The sequence below is a fragment of the Lithobates pipiens genome, unplaced genomic scaffold (genome assembly GCF_037356315.1).
Source record: "Lithobates pipiens isolate NorthernLeopardFrog02 unplaced genomic scaffold, aLitPip1_a1.2 Scaffold_28, whole genome shotgun sequence".
In the NCBI taxonomy this organism is placed as follows: Eukaryota; Metazoa; Chordata; class Amphibia; order Anura; family Ranidae; genus Lithobates; species Lithobates pipiens.
This window is the reverse complement of record NW_027507789.1, coordinates 79,576,600-79,594,465: the sequence shown is the minus strand read 5'-3', so window position 1 is coordinate 79,594,465 and position 17,866 is coordinate 79,576,600. Positions and strand designations below refer to the sequence as shown.

The window sequence follows — 17,866 nt, the reverse complement described above, 5'->3', positions numbered from 1 at the left end:
TGGTTAGTACCTGGATGGGAGACCGCCTGGGAATACCATGTGCCACAGGCTTTTTTAATATGTTGTTGGCGTCAATGACCTGTTTTCTTTTTCTGCTTGTTTGCCCGAGCTGACCGTCTTGGCGTTTGTCAAGAGGGTTGAGAGTGGCTATTAAGATCGCCTTCGGCCACTTCACCCTGAATGTGCCCGATCTCGTCTGATCTCAGACGCTAAGCAGAGTCAGGCCTGGTTAGTACCTGGATGGGAGACCGCCTCGGAATACCAGGTGCCGTAGGCTTTTTTTTTAAATGTTGGCGTCGACAACCTGTTTTATTTTTCTGCTTGTTTGCTGAGGTGACCATCTTGGCGTTTGTCAAGAGGGTTGAGAGTGGCCAGCAAGTTTGCCTATGGCCACATCACCCTGAATGCACCCGATCTCATCTGATCTTGGATGCTAAGCAGGGTCGGGCCTGGTTAGTACCTGGATGGGAGACCGCCTGGGAATACCAGGTGCCATAGGCTTTTTTTTTTTTTTTAAATGTTTTTTATTGAGTTTTAGACAGACAAACAAACATTCAACAAAGAACAGTGACATGCCACAGTATTATGGTTAGACCCACGCAGGGGCCATCAAGCGATTCCAACAGAATAATCGACACCTGTAGCACATCCACTGCAACAACAACTAACTTAGTGCTAGGTTGGCTCCCACTCCATATAACAACTTAGGACCAAATTCTGCAGTCGGGCCGCAAGGGGCACCAGAATAAGTGAACTAGGCTCATAGTATTTGCTACACTAATTAACATAAGACAGCGAAGTGGAGCAATACCAAGGACCCACCCCAACCACACTCCCATCTTCCCTCAGGATGACATCCCGGACATGTTAATCTGTAGTCACTGTGGAGGCATCAGCCAGCCACTTAGACCACACTTTCATGTATTTTTTGGGGCAACCCCTGTTATGATATGTTTCCTTATAATGTGGTAAGACTTTATTGACATGGGATTTCCACAGTTGTAATGACGGTGGGGCCTGCTTTTTCCAGCATAAGGTGATCATTTTCCTGGCATAAAAGAGTAGAAGTCCTATCAGGGTTCTGTCTGCTATCCTGGGGGCCACCCCCTCCACCAATCCCAGAAGGCATATCCGCGGGGTCTGGGCTACATCTATTCCCACCACTTCATGAATTATGGATAGTACCTGTGACCAGTAACGCTGAATTACCGGGCAGGACCAGAAGATGTGTATAAAGTCACCCGGATCCCCAGTGCATCTCCAGCATTCCGAGGACAGGGAGGTTCTCATTTTATGTAATCTATACGGGGTAATATATGCCCGGTGTAGAATTTTGTATTGTATGAGACGGTCTCGAAGAGAGACCAGGATGGTGAAGGCAAAGTCCCACATGTCCTCCCAGTCCTCGGAATCCAGGTTCGGTATGTCTTGAGTCCATCTCTGTCGGAGCTTTGACAGATCTGGAAAAGAGACCCTAATAAGGTGCGCATAGAGGACCGAAGTCGGCTTCCTAGTACATTCAGATCTTGTAACCTTTTCCAGGGCGGATTGCACAATTTGCGTGGTATTGGGTACCACTTGGGCCTTGAAAGCATGGGATAGCTGCAGATAGCGGAATAGATGCGAGGGGGGGTACATTATTGCGAGATACCAGGTGATTAAAGGGGTGTATAGTCGTACCTGACGTGAGGTCAGATATGAGTTTTATGCCACATATGGCCCAAATTTTGGGGTCTGGTAGTGAGTAGAGGTGAGGTAAGGTAGGATTATTCCACAGGGGGGTGTGGGGAGATTGCAGTCCCCGGAAACCCCTCCAGTCCCAGTCCCGCCCGCCAGGCCCTTAGAGTTGTGTGCATAGAGGGTGTCAGGTCATAGGGGGCTCTGGGACCCCGCAGGGGTAAGTGTGTCAGGGCCTCCACGGATCGGACCACCGCAGCCTCCAGAACCGCCGCAGGGTTGGACATGTCTGGTGTCATCCACCAGACTACCGTGACCAACTGTGCTGCCAGAAAATATTTCTGGCAGTCAGGAAACGCCAACCCCCCCCGCAGCACCGGACGCATCAGCGTGGATAGTTTAAACCTATGGGGGCCGGAGCCCCAGAGGAAGGAAGAGAACAAACGATTCAATTTCGTAAAAAATTAGGAAGGAATCCATTGTGGGGAGTTACGGAATAGATAGGTAAATTTAGGGATTATCTTCATCTTGATTAGGTTAATGCGGCCTAAGAGGGATAGGGGAAGGTTTTCCCAGGCTTTCAACCTGGCCTTGACATTTTGGACCACCGGATCTAGATTGAGGGGGATAAAGCTGGACACGTCTCTCGAGACCCTCACTCCCAGGTACACCATGTCATCTACCCATTGCAGTTGGATATTTGGCGGGGCTAGTAGTTTTGCCTCAGGGTCAATAGCAAGTAACTGGGACTTCGTCCAGTTCACCCGCAGTCCAGTTATCCTAGAAAAGTCAGTCAGTACTCGCAGCGCTCCTCTAAGAGAGGGGTCTGCGTCATTCAGAAAAAGCAGGAGGTCGTCAGCATACAGTGCCACCCTCTCCTCCAGCCAAGCCATTTTCAGTCCTTTTATATGGGGCGCAATGCCTCCGCCACCGGTTCCATAGCAATGGCGAAAAGTGCTGGAGAGAGAGGGCAGCCCTGCCTGGTACCCCTGGACAACGGGAAGGGAGCAGAAACATCCCCCGCCAGCCTAATGGCCGCCTTTGGGGATCTGTACAGAGTCTGTAGCCACCCAATAAAAACCAACGGAAACCCCATCCTCCGCAGAACTTCCCAGAGATAAGGCCACTCGATCGAATCGAATACCTTCTCGATATCAAAGGAGGCAACCGTTCTAGTGCCCACATTATCATGTTTGGCATGTAGATTGGTGAAAAGTCTGCGGAGGTTGATATCCGTCGATTTCTGGGCCATGAACCCAGTCTGGTCAGGGTCTATAACGGAGGGCAGAAGGGGGTTAAGTCTAACCGTGATTAATTTAGATAAAATTTTAAAGTCAGTGTTAAGAAGAGCAATGGGTCTATATGAGGCCCATTGTTTGGGATCTTTATTGGGCTTGAGAATTAGAATGACATGGGCATCTGCCATGGAGGGTGGGAGCGCTCCCCCCTCCAGACACTGGGTATACAGGTCAGCCAGCAGAGGGGCCAGAAGATCCACGTGGGATCGGTAGAACTCGACGGGCAGACCGTCCGGGCCTGGGGCCCTCCCACCTGCGAGCGAGTTAATAACAGCATGCACTTCCTCCGCAGTAATAGGTCGGACCAGATGGGACCTCTCCTCATCTGAGAGCCACCCCAAGGCCAGGGGGTCCAGGAGAGGCGCCATCCCGCCCGGATCTACAGCAGGAGGGAGCGTGGAAGTGTATAATGTCTGATAGAAGGCCCGAAACTCCCTTAGGATGCCCTCCCGGGATGTAATAGAGTCCCCGGTAGGAGAAACCAATTCGGGAATCAGGGTCATAGGGGTATCATGGTGAGACATCATTGCCAGTAGCCTACCATTCCTATCACCCTGCTCAAAAAACTTTTGTTTAGAGTGAAAAACCTCCAAACGGGTAATCTCAGAGAGGTGGAGGTGGAGACACCGTTTTGTGGAATGAAGCCGATCGAAGTTGGAGACCGAGGGGTCAGACCCATAGTCAGCAGCTGCCTCCTCGATCTCTCCCTCCAACCGGGTTTTTGTGGCCTGTTGAGTTACCTTGACCGCCTTAATTTCTGACATATATTGCCCTCTAGTGTATGCCTTAAAGGCATCCCAAACTGTGGGAGGAGAGGATGACCCCGCATTAAGTTCCCAGTATTCTCGCAGTGCATGTGGGATTCGCTCCACTATCTCTTCATGGGAGATCCACTGCACCCCGAGGCGCCATAGGGATCTGTTGCGACGCTCCGTCGCCCGCATAGTAATTTTGAGGGGGGAATGATCAGACAGCCCACTAGGCAGGTATGTCGCCTCTACCACGTCCGATAACATAAGTTGATTTGCGAACGCATAATCTATTCTAGAGGAGGTTTTGTAGGACGTAGAGAAGCACGAGTAAGCCTTAGTACGTGGGTGCAGCCATCTCCACACCTCCGTAACCCCCGCCGCGTCTGTCCACCCCATCAGGTCTCCCCTAGAGGATTGCGAGGGAGTGGGCCTATCAAGATCAGGAGAGAGGGTGTTATTAAAGTCTCCCAGGATTAGTAATTTAGCTGGACAATACAGGGTAATCCTCTCCAAAATAGTGTACAACACTTCCGGTCTAAAAGGTGGCGGAATATACACCCCTACCAAAATATACCTTTGTTGCCAGGCCGTGAGTACCACAATTACAAATTTGCCATGAGGGTCCGTGTGAACAGCTTCCACTGTACACATAAAGGATTTGTTTATCAGAATGGAGACCCCCCTGGCATATGAGGAATACGTGGCATGAAAAGTCTTCTGAACCCAATGTTTTTTCAGAGTCAAAAACTTACTCCCCATCAGGTGGGTCTCCTGTAGGACCAATATGTGTGGGTTGTGCGTCTTGATATACTGGAACATCAGTGCCCTTTTAAACTTAGAGTTGAGGCCCCTAACATTCCAGGATACCACCGACAAAGTACCCAGATCATGTGATGCCATGATTCCAGGGGGGAGAGTTTAGCAATCGGATGATCGAGTCCCACCTGAGACCCACCCGACAAGCAGCGAAAGAGCACGAGCCAACCACACATAACATATACAAACCATACAAAACTATACAACTTCCCAAGCACTGGGTGCTTTTCCTACCGGTACCCGGTGCCCCCCAAAAACACTGGGGGTGGACCAGGAACCGGTCTATACCCAAAACTAACCGTAACATTGTGGAGTGTGAACCCAAACTCTAGGCCACACTACAGTCCTCCGCAGAACCGCGGATTCAACCTTTGAGGCGTGTATTTGGTACCAACACACTGATGTTCCCTTGAACCATGGAAGTCCTCAGAAGGGCCTGAACAGCCCCCCTTGGTATACAGAGGCCCCCTAACGTGGGGTGGGGGGGGGGGAGTAATATCCTTCCACGGCAAAAGAGTTCAGTGAGAATGCCTCCAAGTGGGTGGAGAGCAATTGGTTCCCAACTTCGTGTAGATGAACCCAATCGTAGGGGGTTCAGTGGGGGTCTCCTATTCAAGTACCTGTGAAGTGACTCTGGTACTAAGAGGAGATTGCGCCAAGAAGAACAAGCCAGGTCCAGGGTCACTCTGCGCACCAGAGATCGTCACGAGGATAGGCCATCAATGCAAGGTGGTCAGCCAGTCGTCCGCGTCCGCTGGGTTATCAAAGAATCTGAGTGTTCCATCATGTTGGACACGCAGGCGGCTAGGGTAAAGCATACTATACTTTATATTCTTGTCCCGGAGCCGTCTACGAACATCATTGAATGTTTTTCTCTTCCGCTGTAAGCCAGCCGAGAAGTCAGGGAAAAGATGAATGGATGCGTTTCCATATGTGAGAGTAGGATGCTTGCGGGCCTCCGATAGAATTCTGTCTCTGTCTCGATAATTGAGGAAGCGGACCAAGAAAGGCCTGGGGGGGTTCCCAGGGATGGCACGTCCGGAGGGCACCCAGATGGGCCCTTTCAACCACATAGGTAGGAGGGACATCGGTGAGATCCAGGAGATTTTTAAAGAACCCTTCCGCGAAGACAGCCGGGTGATCCCCTTCTTCTTTCTCAGGAAGCCCCAGGACTCTAACATTATTCCGTCTGAGCCGGTTTTCGGCATCATCTGACTTCGCGACAAGGGACTGTACTGTGCGCTGCAGCTCAGCAATGGAGGAGGTATGTGCAGCAGTAAGATCCTCCGTGGCGGAGACTCTGGTCTCAGTTTCAGTCATTCTCCCTCTGATTTTATCAAGGTCATTCCTGATAAAGTTGCACTCCTCTGCCAGGTGGTCAATACGCACAAGCAGTGACGTTCTGCTCTGCTCGATTGCAGCAAGAATGGTGGCCGTGCTGTCCTGCGGCGGGGGGGGGGGGGCGACCCCGTGGCTGCCGGTGCCTCCATAGTGCCCATCTCCATCTCAGACAGCAAGGCCCGGAGACTCCCCACAAGCAAATGGTCCGGCTGGCTAGGATCAGGAGAGAGTGGAGGCAGTCGGGGTGGGGAGTCAGACTCTACAGCCTTGAAGTGCTTTTTCCCTTTTTTGGAGGGGGGTGGCATCTGACGGGACACAAAGAAGGGGGGAGACCCCAACACAGGAGCAAGGGGGACCACCACTCACAGCTCAGGGGAGCACGAGGTACCCAGCCAGGGGGGGGTGTCACAGTCCAGGCGGGCAGATAACAGTCACTTGCAACCCCCCCACAGCAAACACCAGAGCAGAGGCAGATGGAGATATAGCTGGTAGATTGGTCAGGGAAGGCCGCAGGCGGGGGGGGCAGAATGGACGTTGGGGAGGGAGACACCAGGCCACAGTGCACACCCTGCAGCCCCCACAGCAGCCCCCTCCGCTCAGCACACTCAGTCACTACAGGAAGGCAAGTGGATGAGAAGGTAGATGCAGGCCAAAGGATCCCCGAGCTCAATTTAGGGCTTGGCCGGCCGCGACACACTTCCGCGGGGCAGCCGTGCAGGAAACAGCGGTGTCCGGCGGGTCTCACTAGGCCGCAGTAGGCCGCGGCCACCACGAGCGCGTCCAGCGGCCCAGGAGGTCCGCGATTTCGCCAGACGGGCGGAGGGGCAGGCAGGAGGGGGAAAGGGGCACCGGTAACTGGATGGATGGCAGTCTCTTACCCCAGGCCTGGAGCGATTCGATGCAGGAGATCCGCAAGATGGCGGGGGTTGCAGGCCCGAGCGGTGCGCGGTCCCCCTCGACCAAAATTCCTCCCAATTTCACCTCAGGGCTCTGGAGGGGACAGAGAGGAACAGATTGCAGAGTTGGATCGATGTTTTAGGGCCAGTAAAAGCCGAGATGGCAAAGGATGGAGTGCAGGATTCCAGGAGCTCTTCACAAACACGTCTGTCGCCTCTCACATCCGGCCACGCCCCCATAGGCTTTTTTTTTAATCTGTTGTTGGCGTCGACGACCTGTTTTATTTTTCTGCTTGCAAAAAGATCCAGAAAGTCGACAAAACAAACAGAGATTTCACCGCTCCAAGTCAAAACCACTGACAGGCTGCTAACTCTCCAAGTAGATTTCCAGGTGCAAGCTGATTGCATAAGCCAAATGTGTAGAAACAGAACGAAACTCTGGACAGCCACACTCCGGATTGTGTAAAAATTAGATGCCTCTATTTCTTCAAAATGCAAGTGCAAAACTCCGTTGAACAAAACATCACAGCAAAAAAGGAACAAAAAAGGATTTTGGAACAAAATTGCTAACACGTTTCACGTTACAAACAGCGCTTACTCATAGCTAGCTTGTGTTCTGAATAACAAACAAATATATACTATTCATGTATAAACACACCACAGTAAAATCAAAGGTAAAACCATGACAGCTGGTAAAGCTATCATTGTAGATTCTCCACACATGCATTCCACACCCAGTTGTTGGTTGGTATAAATAACTGCGAAAGGAAAAAAGGAAAAAGGTGAACATATCTGTGTGTTGAAACGTGATTTGATGAAAAATATAAATATGTAAAAAATACATATAGGGTTGAAAATAACAAAGTGTAAAAATAGAAAGAAAAATGTATATATGTATATATGCGTGTATAAATGTGTATATGTAAATATATTGGTATTAATGTGATAGTAATATTTATAATTGTGCACTAGTGCAAAGTAACCTTTTAATGCATAAATAAAGAGAGTGTAAATAAATATTATACAATTCAAAGTAAAACAGTATTGAATGTTTATATGTATGTAAATAAACTCAAATATTTAGAGAATAAATTGTGATATAAGAGTGACAGGGATAAACATGCACTAAACAAAATCACATCGGATTAATGGCCATATTTATGTGAACTGTCAGTGAAAAAAGAAAAGGATAATGGTAAAAGAGCCAATATGAAACCATACAATTGATGGACTTATTTTGATGACAGGTAGTATGCATGCATGGAAAATCCAAGATTCAAAAGTAGATCACAATTGCCAAATATTTCTAAAGTTGTACATACACCAACCAATCTCGTGTTTTTATCGATGTGTAAATGAATGTAAATACACCAATCAATGCATAAAATGAAGTATATACCCACAACTACCACTATAAAAACATACAAATGTAACATGTAAAATAGTTGAATAAAAAGAACAAAACAAAAAAGGAAAGCAAAAAACCTTTTAGAACCCTCACAGACAGTAGAACTAGAATATTATACATGAATAGTATATATTTGTTTGTTATTCAGAACACAAGCTAGCTATGAGTAAGAGCTGTTTGTAGCGTAAAACGCGTTAGCAATTTTGTTCAAAAATCCTTTTTTGTTCCCTTTTTGCTGTGATGTTTTGTTCAACGGAGTTTTGCACTTGCATTTTGAAGAAATAAAGGCATCTAATTTTTACACAATCCGGAGTGCGGCTGTCCAGAGTTTCGTTCTGTTTCTACACATTATTTTTCTGCTTGTTTACCGAGGTGACCATCTTGGCGTTTGTCAAGAGGGTTGAGAGCGGCCAGCAAGTTCGCCTATGGCTGCATTACCTTGAATGTGCCCGATCTCATCTGATCTTGGATACTAAGCAGGGTCAGGCCTGGTTAGTACTTGGATGAGAGACCGCCTGGGAATACCAGATGCTGTAGGCTTTTTTTTAATATGTTGTTGGCGTCGACGACCTGTTTTATTTTTCTGCTTGTTTGCCGAGGTGACCATCTTGGCGTTTGTCATGAGTGTTGAGAGTGGCCAGTAAGTTTGTCTACGCCCACATCACCCTGAATACGCCCGATCTCATCTGATATCGTATGCTAAGCAGGGTCGGGCCTGGTTAGTACTTGGATGGGAGACCACCTGGGAATACCAGGTGCCATAGGCTTTTTTTTAATATGTTGTTGGCGTCGACGACCTGTTTTATTTTTCTGCTTGTTTGCCGAGGTGACCATCTTGGCGTTTTTCAATAGGGTTGAGAGTGGCCAGGAAGTTCGCCTATGGCCACATCACCCTGAATGTGCCCGATGTCATCAGATCTCGGATGCTAAGCAGCGGCGGGCCTAGTTAGTACCTGGATGGGAGGCCGCCTGGGAATACCATGTGCCGCAGGCTTTTTTTTAATATGTTGTTGGCGTCAATGACCTGTTTTCTTTTTCTGCTTGTTTGCCCGAGCTGACCGTCTTGGCGTTTGTCAAAAGGGTTGAGAGTGGCTATTAAAATTGCCATTGGCCACTTTACCCTGAATGTGCTTGATCTCGTCTGAACTCAGACGCTAAGCAGGGACAGGCCTGATTAGTACCTGGATGGGAGACCGCCTGGGAATACCAGGTGCCGTAGGCTTTTTTTTAAAATGTTGTTGGCGTCGACGACCTGTTTTATTCTTCTGCTTGTTTGCTGAGGTGACCATCTTGGCGTTTGTCAAGAGGGTTGAGAGTGGCCAGCAAGTTCGCCTACGGCCACATCACCCTGAATGCGCCCGATCTCATCTGATATTGGATGCTAAGCAGGGTCGGGCCTGGTTAATACCTAGATGGGAGACCGCCTGGGAATACCAGGTGCCATAGGCTTTATTTTAATCTGTTGTTGGCGTCGACGACCTGTTTTATTTTTCTGCTTGTTTGCCGAGGTGACTATCTTAGCATTTGTCAATAGGGTTGAGAGTGGCCAGCAAGATCGCCTACGGCCGCATCACCCTGAATGTGCCCGATCTCATCTGATCTTGGATACTAAGCAGGATCAGGCATCGTTAGTACCTGGATGAGAGACTGCCTGGGAATACCAGGTGCTGTAGGCTTTTTTGAAATATGTTGTTGGCGTCGACGACCTGTTTTATTTTTCTGCTTGTTTGCCCGAGGTGACCGTCTTGGAGTTTGTCAAGAGGGTTGAGAGTGTCTATTTGATCGCCTTCGGCCACTTCACCCTGAATGCACCCGATCTCGTCTGATCTCAGATGCTAAGCATGGTCGGGCCTGGTTAGTACTTGGATAGTAGACCGCCTGGGAATACTTGGTGCCGTAGTTTTTTTTTAAAAATGTTGTTGGCGTCGACGACCTGTTTTATTTTTCTGCTTGTTTGCCGAGGTGACCATCTTGGCGTTTGTCAAGAGGGTTGGGAGTGGCTGGCAAGATCGCCTTGGCCACATCACCCTGAATGCGCCCGATCTCGTCTGATCTCGGATGCTAAGCAGGGTCGGGCCTGGTTAGTACCTGGATGGGAGACCACCTGGGAATACCAGGTGCCATAGGCTTTTTTTAATATGTTGTTAACGTCGACGACCTGTTTTATTTTTCTGCTTGTTTGCCGAGGTGACCATCTTAGCATTTGTCAATAGGGTTGAGAGTGGCCAGCAAGATCGCCTACGGCCGCATCACCCTGAATGTGCCCGATCTCATCTGATCTTGGATACTAAGCAGGATCAGGCATCGTTAGTACCTGGATGAGAGACTGCCTGGGAATACCAGGTGCTGTAGGCTTTTTTGAAATATGTTGTTGGCGTCGACGACCTGTTTTATTTTTCTGCTTGTTTGCCCGAGGTGACCGTCTTGGAGTTTGTCAAGAGGGTTGAGAGTGTCTATTTGATCGCCTTCGGCCACTTCACCCTGAATGCACCCGATCTCGTCTGATCTCAGATGCTAAGCATGGTCGGGCCTGGTTAGTACTTGGATAGTAGACCGCCTGGGAATACTTGGTGCCGTAGTTTTTTTTTAAAAATGTTGTTGGCGTCGACGACCTGTTTTATTTTTCTGCTTGTTTGCCGAGGTGACCATCTTGGCGTTTGTCAAGAGGGTTGGGAGTGGCTGGCAAGATCGCCTTGGCCACATCACCCTGAATGCGCCCGATCTCGTCTGATCTCGGATGCTAAGCAGGGTCGGGCCTGGTTAGTACCTGGATGGGAGACCACCTGGGAATACCAGGTGCCATAGGCTTTTTTTAATATGTTGTTAACGTCGACGACCTGTTTTATTTTTCTGCTTGTTTGCCGAGGTGACCAGCTTGGCGTTTGTCATGAGGGTTGAGAGTGGCCAGCAAGTTTATCTATGCCCACATCACCCTGAATGCACCCGATCTAGTCTGATATCATATGCTGAGCAGGGCCGGGCCTGGTTAGTACTTGGATGAGAGACCACCTGGGAATACCAGGTGCCATAGGCTTTTTTTAATATGTTTTTGGCGTCGACGACCTGTTTTATTTTTCTGCTTGTTTGCCGAGGTGACCATCTTGGCGTTTTTCAATAGGGTTGAGAGTGGCCAGGAAGTCACCCTGAATGTGCCCGACGTCGTCTGATCTCGGATGCTAAGCAGCAGTGGACCTGGTTAGTACCTGGATGGAAGGTCGCCTGTGAATACCATGTGCCACAGGCTTTTTTTTAATATGTTGTTGGCGTCAATGACCTGTTTTCTTTTCTGCTTGTTTGCCCGAGCTGACCGTCTTGGCGTTTGTCAAGAGGGTTGAGAGTGGCTATTAAGATTGCCTTTGGCCACTTCACCCTGAATGTGCCTGATCTCATCTGATCTCAGACGCTAAGCAGGGTCAGGCCTGGTTAGTACCTGGAAGGGAGACCGCCTGGAAATACCAGGTAGGCTTATTTTTAAAATGTTGTTGGCGTCGACGACCTGTTTTATTTTTCTACTTGTTTGCTGAGGTGACCATCTTGGCGTTTGTCAAGAGGGTTGAGAGTGGCCAGCAAGTTCGCCTACGGCCACATCAACCTGAATGTGCCTGATCTCATCTGATCTTGGATGCTAAGCAGGGTCGGGCCTGGTTAGTACCTGGATGGGAGACCGCCTGGGAATACCAGGTGCCATAGGCTTTATTTTAATCTGTTGTTGGCGTCGACGACCTGTTTTATTTTTCTGCTTGCAAAAAGATCCAGAAAGTCGACAAAACAAACAGAGATTTCACCGCTCCAAGTCAAAACCACTGACAGGCTGCTAACTCTCCAAGTAGATGGGGGTTCCAGGTGCAGGCTGATTGCATAAGCCAAATGTGTAGAAACAGAACGAAACTCTGGACAGCCGCACTCCGGATTGTGTAAAAATTAGATGCCTTTATTTCTTCAAAATGCAAGTGCAAAACTCCGTTGAACAAAACATCACAGCAAAAAGGGAACAAAAAAGGTTTTTTGAACAAATTTGCTAACGCGTTTCACGCTACAAACAGCGCCTACTCATAGCTAGCTTGTGTTCTGAATAACAAACAAATATTTACTATTCATGTATAAACACACCACAGTAAAATCAAAGGTAAAACCATGACAGCTGGTAAAGCTATCATCGTAGATTCTCCACACATGCATTCCACACCCAGTTGTTGGTTGGTATAAATAACTGCGAAAGGAAAAAAGGAAAAAGGTGAACATATCTGTGTGTTGAAACGTGATTTGATGAAAAATATAAATATGTAAAAAATACATATAGGGTTGAAAATAACAAAGTGTAAAAATAGAAAGAAAAATGTATATATGTATATATGCGTGTATAAATGTGTATATGTAAATATATTGGTATTAATGTGATAGTAATATTTATAATTGTGCACTAGTGCAAAGTAACCTTTTAATGCATAAATAAAGAGAGTGTAAATAAATATTATACAATTCAAAGTAAAACAGTATTGAATGTTTATATGTATGTAAATAAACTCAAATATTTAGAGAATAAATTGTGATATAAGAGTGACAGGGATAAACATGCACTAAACAAAATCACATCGGATTAATGGCCATATTTATGTGAACTGTCAGTGAAAAAAGAAAAGGATAATGGTAAAAGAGCCAATATGAAACCATACAATTGATGGACTTATTTTGATGACAGGTAGTATGCATGCATGGAAAATCCAAGATTCAAAAGTAGATCACAATTGCCAAATATTTCTAAAGTTGTACATACACCAACCAATCTCGTGTTTTTATCGATGTGTAAATGAATGTAAATACACCAATCAATGCATAAAATGAAGTATATACCCACAACTACCACTATAAAAACATACAAATGTAACATGTAAAATAGTTGAATAAAAAGAACAAAACAAAAAAGGAAAGCAAAAAACCTTTTAGAACCCTCACAGACAGTAGAACTAGAATATTATACATGAATAGTATATATTTGTTTGTTATTCAGAACACAAGCTAGCTATGAGTAAGAGCTGTTTGTAGCGTAAAACGCGTTAGCAATTTTGTTCAAAAATCCTTTTTTGTTCCCTTTTTGCTGTGATGTTTTGTTCAACGGAGTTTTGCACTTGCATTTTGAAGAAATAAAGGCATCTAATTTTTACACAATCCGGAGTGCGGCTGTCCAGAGTTTCGTTCTGTTTCTACACATTATTTTTCTGCTTGTTTACCGAGGTGACCATCTTGGCGTTTGTCAAGAGGGTTGAGAGCGGCCAGCAAGTTCGCCTATGGCTGCATTACCTTGAATGTGCCCGATCTCATCTGATCTTGGATACTAAGCAGGGTCAGGCCTGGTTAGTACTTGGATGAGAGACCGCCTGGGAATACCAGATGCTGTAGGCTTTTTTTTAATATGTTGTTGGCGTCGACGACCTGTTTTATTTTTCTGCTTGTTTGCCGAGGTGACCATCTTGGCGTTTGTCATGAGTGTTGAGAGTGGCCAGTAAGTTTGTCTACGCCCACATCACCCTGAATACGCCCGATCTCATCTGATATCGTATGCTAAGCAGGGTCGGGCCTGGTTAGTACTTGGATGGGAGACCACCTGGGAATACCAGGTGCCATAGGCTTTTTTTTAATATGTTGTTGGCGTCGACGACCTGTTTTATTTTTCTGCTTGTTTGCCGAGGTGACCATCTTGGCGTTTTTCAATAGGGTTGAGAGTGGCCAGGAAGTTCGCCTATGGCCACATCACCCTGAATGTGCCCGATGTCATCAGATCTCGGATGCTAAGCAGCGGCGGGCCTAGTTAGTACCTGGATGGGAGGCCGCCTGGGAATACCATGTGCCGCAGGCTTTTTTTTAATATGTTGTTGGCGTCAATGACCTGTTTTCTTTTTCTGCTTGTTTGCCCGAGCTGACCGTCTTGGCGTTTGTCAAAAGGGTTGAGAGTGGCTATTAAAATTGCCATTGGCCACTTTACCCTGAATGTGCTTGATCTCGTCTGAACTCAGACGCTAAGCAGGGACAGGCCTGATTAGTACCTGGATGGGAGACCGCCTGGGAATACCAGGTGCCGTAGGCTTTTTTTTTAAATGTTGTTGGCGTCGACGACCTGTTTTATTCTTCTGCTTGTTTGCTGAGGTGACCATCTTGGCGTTTGTCAAGAGGGTTGAGAGTGGCCAGCAAGTTCGCCTACGGCCACATCACCCTGAATGCGCCCGATCTCATCTGATATTGGATGCTAAGCAGGGTCGGGCCTGGTTAATACCTAGATGGGAGACCGCCTGGGAATACCAGGTGCCATAGGCTTTATTTTAATCTGTTGTTGGCGTCGACGACCTGTTTTATTTTTCTGCTTGTTTGCCGAGGTGACTATCTTAGCATTTGTCAATAGGGTTGAGAGTGGCCAGCAAGATCGCCTACGGCCGCATCACCCTGAATGTGCCCGATCTCATCTGATCTTGGATACTAAGCAGGATCAGGCATCGTTAGTACCTGGATGAGAGACTGCCTGGGAATACCAGGTGCTGTAGGCTTTTTTGAAATATGTTGTTGGCGTCGACGACCTGTTTTATTTTTCTGCTTGTTTGCCCGAGGTGACCGTCTTGGAGTTTGTCAAGAGGGTTGAGAGTGTCTATTTGATCGCCTTCGGCCACTTCACCCTGAATGCACCCGATCTCGTCTGATCTCAGATGCTAAGCATGGTCGGGCCTGGTTAGTACTTGGATAGTAGACCGCCTGGGAATACTTGGTGCCGTAGTTTTTTTTTAAAAATGTTGTTGGCGTCGACGACCTGTTTTATTTTTCTGCTTGTTTGCCGAGGTGACCATCTTGGCGTTTGTCAAGAGGGTTGGGAGTGGCTGGCAAGATCGCCTTGGCCACATCACCCTGAATGCGCCCGATCTCGTCTGATCTCGGATGCTAAGCAGGGTCGGGCCTGGTTAGTACCTGGATGGGAGACCACCTGGGAATACCAGGTGCCATAGGCTTTTTTTAATATGTTGTTAACGTCGACGACCTGTTTTATTTTTCTGCTTGTTTGCCGAGGTGACCATCTTAGCATTTGTCAATAGGGTTGAGAGTGGCCAGCAAGATCGCCTACGGCCGCATCACCCTGAATGTGCCCGATCTCATCTGATCTTGGATACTAAGCAGGATCAGGCATCGTTAGTACCTGGATGAGAGACTGCCTGGGAATACCAGGTGCTGTAGGCTTTTTTGAAATATGTTGTTGGCGTCGACGACCTGTTTTATTTTTCTGCTTGTTTGCCCGAGGTGACCGTCTTGGAGTTTGTCAAGAGGGTTGAGAGTGTCTATTTGATCGCCTTCGGCCACTTCACCCTGAATGCACCCGATCTCGTCTGATCTCAGATGCTAAGCATGGTCGGGCCTGGTTAGTACTTGGATAGTAGACCGCCTGGGAATACTTGGTGCCGTAGTTTTTTTTTAAAAATGTTGTTGGCGTCGACGACCTGTTTTATTTTTCTGCTTGTTTGCCGAGGTGACCATCTTGGCGTTTGTCAAGAGGGTTGGGAGTGGCTGGCAAGATCGCCTTGGCCACATCACCCTGAATGCGCCCGATCTCGTCTGATCTCGGATGCTAAGCAGGGTCGGGCCTGGTTAGTACCTGGATGGGAGACCACCTGGGAATACCAGGTGCCATAGGCTTTTTTTAATATGTTGTTAACGTCGACGACCTGTTTTATTTTTCTGCTTGTTTGCCGAGGTGACCAGCTTGGCGTTTGTCATGAGGGTTGAGAGTGGCCAGCAAGTTTATCTATGCCCACATCACCCTGAATGCACCCGATCTAGTCTGATATCATATGCTGAGCAGGGCCGGGCCTGGTTAGTACTTGGATGAGAGACCACCTGGGAATACCAGGTGCCATAGGCTTTTTTTAATATGTTTTTGGCGTCGACGACCTGTTTTATTTTTCTGCTTGTTTGCCGAGGTGACCATCTTGGCGTTTTTCAATAGGGTTGAGAGTGGCCAGGAAGTCACCCTGAATGTGCCCGACGTCGTCTGATCTCGGATGCTAAGCAGCAGTGGACCTGGTTAGTACCTGGATGGAAGGTCGCCTGAGAATACCATGTGCCACAGGCTTTTTTTTAATATGTTGTTGGCGTCAATGACCTGTTTTCTTTTCTGCTTGTTTGCCCGAGCTGACCGTCTTGGCGTTTGTCAAGAGGGTTGAGAGTGGCTATTAAGATTGCCTTTGGCCACTTCACCCTGAATGTGCCTGATCTCATCTGATCTCAGACGCTAAGCAGGGTCAGGCCTGGTTAGTACCTGGAAGGGAGACCGCCTGGAAATACCAGGTAGGCTTATTTTTAAAATGTTGTTGGCGTCGACGACCTGTTTTATTTTTCTACTTGTTTGCTGAGGTGACCATCTTGGCGTTTGTCAAGAGGGTTGAGAGTGGCCAGCAAGTTCGCCTACGGCCACATCAACCTGAATGTGCCTGATCTCATCTGATCTTGGATGCTAAGCAGGGTCGGGCCTGGTTAGTACCTGGATGGGAGACCGCCTGGGAATACCAGGTGCCATAGGCTTTATTTTAATCTGTTGTTGGCGTCGACGACCTGTTTTATTTTTCTGCTTGCAAAAAGATCCAGAAAGTCGACAAAACAAACAGAGATTTCACCGCTCCAAGTCAAAACCACTGACAGGCTGCTAACTCTCCAAGTAGATGGGGGTTCCAGGTGCAGGCTGATTGCATAAGCCAAATGTGTAGAAACAGAACGAAACTCTGGACAGCCGCACTCCGGATTGTGTAAAAATTAGATGCCTTTATTTCTTCAAAATGCAAGTGCAAAACTCCGTTGAACAAAACATCACAGCAAAAAGGGAACAAAAAAGGTTTTTTGAACAAATTTGCTAACGCGTTTCACGCTACAAACAGCGCTTACTCATAGCTAGCTTGTGTTCTGAATAACAAACAAATATTTACTATTCATGTATAAACACACCACAGTAAAATCAAAGGTAAAACCATGACAGCTGGTAAAGCTATCATCGTAGATTCTCCACACATGCATTCCACACCCAGTTGTTGGTTGGTATAAATAACTGCGAAAGGAAAAAAGGAAAAAGGTGAACATATCTGTGTGTTGAAACGTGATTTGATGAAAAATATAAATATGTAAAAAATACATATAGGGTTGAAAATAACAAAGTGTAAAAATAGAAAGAAAAATGTATATATGTATATATGCGTGTATAAATGTGTATATGTAAATATATTGGTATTAATGTGATAGTAATATTTATAATTGTGCACTAGTGCAAAGTAACCTTTTAATGCATAAATAAAGAGAGTGTAAATAAATATTATACAATTCAAAGTAAAACAGTATTGAATGTTTATATGTATGTAAATAAACTCAAATATTTAGAGAATAAATTGTGATATAAGAGTGACAGGGATAAACATGCACTAAACAAAATCACATCGGATTAATGGCCATATTTATGTGAACTGTCAGTGAAAAAAGAAAAGGATAATGGTAAAAGAGCCAATATGAAACCATACAATTGATGGACTTATTTTGATGACAGGTAGTATGCATGCATGGAAAATCCAAGATTCAAAAGTAGATCACAATTGCCAAATATTTCTAAAGTTGTACATACACCAACCAATCTCGTGTTTTTATCGATGTGTAAATGAATGTAAA

General features: G+C 46.8%; 1 non-coding gene and 21 pseudogenes across 1 annotated transcript; all 22 read left to right on the top strand.

Annotated features, from left to right (window-relative positions):
• Positions 1 to 158: 158 nt before the first annotated feature.
• LOC143937511 (5S ribosomal RNA) lies at positions 159 to 277 on the top strand (annotated as a pseudogene).
• Positions 278 to 382: 105 nt separating this feature from the next.
• Positions 383 to 501, top strand: LOC143936273 (5S ribosomal RNA). Its single transcript, XR_013263645.1, has one exon. It is a non-coding gene; the product is annotated as a 5S ribosomal RNA (ribosomal RNA).
• Positions 502 to 8,609: 8,108 nt separating this feature from the next.
• LOC143937601 (5S ribosomal RNA) lies at positions 8,610 to 8,728 on the top strand (annotated as a pseudogene).
• A 108-nt stretch (positions 8,729 to 8,836) lies between these two features.
• Positions 8,837 to 8,955, top strand: LOC143936362 (5S ribosomal RNA; annotated as a pseudogene).
• Positions 8,956 to 9,063: 108 nt separating this feature from the next.
• On the top strand, positions 9,064 to 9,182 carry LOC143936944 (5S ribosomal RNA; annotated as a pseudogene).
• A 109-nt stretch (positions 9,183 to 9,291) lies between these two features.
• Positions 9,292 to 9,410, top strand: LOC143937685 (5S ribosomal RNA; annotated as a pseudogene).
• A 108-nt stretch (positions 9,411 to 9,518) lies between these two features.
• On the top strand, positions 9,519 to 9,637 carry LOC143937451 (5S ribosomal RNA; annotated as a pseudogene).
• Positions 9,638 to 9,972: 335 nt separating this feature from the next.
• Positions 9,973 to 10,091, top strand: LOC143936306 (5S ribosomal RNA; annotated as a pseudogene).
• Positions 10,092 to 10,199: 108 nt separating this feature from the next.
• LOC143936566 (5S ribosomal RNA) lies at positions 10,200 to 10,317 on the top strand (annotated as a pseudogene).
• A 334-nt stretch (positions 10,318 to 10,651) lies between these two features.
• On the top strand, positions 10,652 to 10,770 carry LOC143936305 (5S ribosomal RNA; annotated as a pseudogene).
• A 108-nt stretch (positions 10,771 to 10,878) lies between these two features.
• LOC143936448 (5S ribosomal RNA) lies at positions 10,879 to 10,996 on the top strand (annotated as a pseudogene).
• A 766-nt stretch (positions 10,997 to 11,762) lies between these two features.
• Positions 11,763 to 11,881, top strand: LOC143937382 (5S ribosomal RNA; annotated as a pseudogene).
• Positions 11,882 to 13,469: 1,588 nt separating this feature from the next.
• Positions 13,470 to 13,588, top strand: LOC143937590 (5S ribosomal RNA; annotated as a pseudogene).
• A 108-nt stretch (positions 13,589 to 13,696) lies between these two features.
• LOC143936350 (5S ribosomal RNA) lies at positions 13,697 to 13,815 on the top strand (annotated as a pseudogene).
• A 108-nt stretch (positions 13,816 to 13,923) lies between these two features.
• Positions 13,924 to 14,042, top strand: LOC143936942 (5S ribosomal RNA; annotated as a pseudogene).
• Positions 14,043 to 14,151: 109 nt separating this feature from the next.
• Positions 14,152 to 14,270, top strand: LOC143937673 (5S ribosomal RNA; annotated as a pseudogene).
• A 108-nt stretch (positions 14,271 to 14,378) lies between these two features.
• LOC143937440 (5S ribosomal RNA) lies at positions 14,379 to 14,497 on the top strand (annotated as a pseudogene).
• A 335-nt stretch (positions 14,498 to 14,832) lies between these two features.
• Positions 14,833 to 14,951, top strand: LOC143936304 (5S ribosomal RNA; annotated as a pseudogene).
• Positions 14,952 to 15,059: 108 nt separating this feature from the next.
• LOC143936332 (5S ribosomal RNA) lies at positions 15,060 to 15,177 on the top strand (annotated as a pseudogene).
• A 334-nt stretch (positions 15,178 to 15,511) lies between these two features.
• Positions 15,512 to 15,630, top strand: LOC143936302 (5S ribosomal RNA; annotated as a pseudogene).
• Positions 15,631 to 15,738: 108 nt separating this feature from the next.
• Positions 15,739 to 15,856, top strand: LOC143937731 (5S ribosomal RNA; annotated as a pseudogene).
• Positions 15,857 to 16,622: 766 nt separating this feature from the next.
• LOC143937370 (5S ribosomal RNA) lies at positions 16,623 to 16,741 on the top strand (annotated as a pseudogene).
• The last annotated feature ends 1,125 nt before the right edge of the window (positions 16,742 to 17,866 follow it).